The following is a 2,711-nucleotide window of genomic DNA, read 5'->3' as shown; positions in this document are numbered from 1 at the left end:
TTTTTTTTTTTTTTTTTTTTTTGTGGTACTGGGGATTGAACTCAGGACCCTGCACTTGCCAGGCAAGTGCTTATTCTACTGAGCTATCTCCCCAGCCCCCAGGAATCAATTGAAATAGGGAAGTGAACCTCTACATTGAAAGAGTAGAAGTAACCTCTACATTGGAAACTGCAGTACTCGAGGATATCTGAAAATGGTAAGATATCCCTTGCTCTTGGGTAGGAAAAACCAGTATAGTGAAAATGACCACACCCCCAAAATTGTTACACAGATTTAATATAATTCCAATCAAAATTCCAACCATATATCTCACAGAATTAGAGAAAACAATCCTGAAATTCATTTGGAACTGGAAGAGATCCTATGTAGCAAAGGCAATTCTGGGCAACAAAGGCAAGGCAGGGAGCAGCGCAATCCCTGACGTGGAATCATACTACAAAGCTACAGTGATAAGAACAGCTCGGTACTGGCAAGAAAAAGAGATCCCAGGATGCAGGTTAGAAGATGCAGAAACAACTCCAGACATACTTAGCCATCTTATCTTCGACAAAAGAAAGCACATTCACTGGAACAAAGATAGCCTTTTTAATAAATGGTGCTGAAGTGTTGCAGATGAAGCTCAGTAGCACAGCAGCTGCCTGGGAAGCATGAGGCCTTGAGTTTTATTCCTGATACCAAATAAATAAATACATAGTGCTGGAAAAACTGACTTTCCATATGTGAAAGATTAAAATTAGACCTGTATCTTTCACCATGCACTAAACTAAATTAAAAATGGATCAAAAACAGAAACATTAAATCTGCTGGAAAATAGGATAGGTGAAAGTCTTGAAGATATTGGCTTAGGCAAAGACTTTATGAATAAAACCCCAATTGCATAGGAACTATAACAAAGACTCAATAACTGGGACTTCATCTTATAAAAAAACAAAACAAAACAAGCTTTTCAACAGCAAGAGAAACCACGAACAGAGTGAAAAGACAACCCACAGTGTGGTCAAAAAATTTTGCCAACTATTTCTCACACAAAGGATTACTACCTAGAATGTTTTTAAAAACCCTTAAAAAATAAGAACCCTCACATTTGAAGACCCAATCCAAAAATGGGCATCTGAAGTGAATACGCACTTGCCAAATGAAATATAAACAGCAAATAAATGTATGAAAAAACAAGCAGTATCATTGGTCATTCGAGAGATGCAAATTAAAACAACACTGAGATTCCATCTCACTCCAGAGAGAATGGCTAACATCAAGACATCAACCAATAACAAATGCTGGAGAGGCTGTGGAGAAAAAGGAACCCTTCTGCACTGCTGGGGGACTGTGGAAATCAGTGTGGAGATACCTTAAAAACTAGGACTCGAGGTTCCATTTGACCCAGCTATTCCCTTCCCAGCTTCCTGAAAGAATTAAAAGCATCCGACCACAGTGAAATATGCACGCGCGTGTTTGGTGCACATACAGTAGCACAGTTTGCAACAGCCACATCTTGGGGACAGCCCAAGTGCCCGTCACCTGGCGATTGGATAAAGAAGATGGGCTTTCTTGTTAATAAATAATATGTAATAGAGTACTACTCTGCCCTACAGAAGGATAAGCTGGAGACATTTCTAGGTAAGTGAGAGCTACAGCCCATGCTCTTAAGGGAAATACACAGGACACACATTGTGTCTCTGGAGTGAGAAAACCAAAGTGTACACAAGGACCAAACTGTGTACTAGGTACTGTGAAATAGAAAGACATTTTCAAATGGGAAAAGGAATAAGGGAGGGGTGAGGGGCAAAGGAGAGAAAAGAAAAGAAGGAAAAAACGGAAACAAAGTTTTTGTAAACGGAGAGGGGAGGAGGGGTTGAAGGGAGGGCAGGGGAATATGAGAAGGAGAGAGAGAGAGAGAGAGAGAGAGAGAGAGAGAGAGAGAGAGAGAACAAAAGAAGGAAAAAACGGAAACAAAGTTTTTGTAAACGGAGAGGGGAGGAGGGGTTGAAGGGAGGGCAGGGGAATATGACAAAGAGAGAGAGAGAGAGAGAGAGAGAGAGAGAGAGAGAGAGAGAGAGAGAGAGAACAAGTTGTATCGCATACAGGTCCCGATTCCCTATGCTGGAGGTGATCACTATATATTCCTAAGAGGAACCAATAAAATCCGAGTGGAAAAGAAACAAAAAGCTAATCGGCCTCTTCCATGAGTGGAAGAAAAGGCATCGTGTGGGCTGATGGCAGCTGCAGGTCCCAGAGGCGCAGACACAGTCGAGATGAAGCTGGCTACCGAGCCTCTGTGACTGACTCTTGGGAGGCAGGTGAGCCTCACGTTAGTTGAGGCGCTTGTGCGCAGGTCTGGGTGAATAAAAATAGGAGGAGCCAGCAGCAGGCTCCTCTGCCCAGGAAGAGGCAGGGCCCCAGGCTGCCCTATGATAAACTAACCCGGTGTCTCTGACATCCGACCTCCTTTGCCCTCGGGTCAGGTGACAAACTAGCAGGACGAGGTTCCTGGAAGTGGCGCCTGGGTGAGGAAGGCGTGGCGAGTGGGGTGGTTCCCCACCGTGATGCTGGGGCAGGGGCCTGAGCGGGGCTGCACAGGTTGGTCTTCGACCAGATGTGGTGGTGCACACCTGTAATCCCAGCACTCAGGAGGACAGCCATGAGTTCATGGCCACCCTGGGCTGCATGATGAGTTCAAGACCTGCCTGAACTACAAAGGAAGACTGTCGTGC

The sequence above is a fragment of the Octodon degus genome, unplaced genomic scaffold (genome assembly GCF_000260255.1).
Source record: "Octodon degus isolate 3935 unplaced genomic scaffold, OctDeg1.0 scaffold00020, whole genome shotgun sequence".
In the NCBI taxonomy this organism is placed as follows: domain Eukaryota; kingdom Metazoa; phylum Chordata; class Mammalia; order Rodentia; family Octodontidae; genus Octodon; species Octodon degus.
This window is presented reverse-complemented; position numbering follows the sequence as displayed.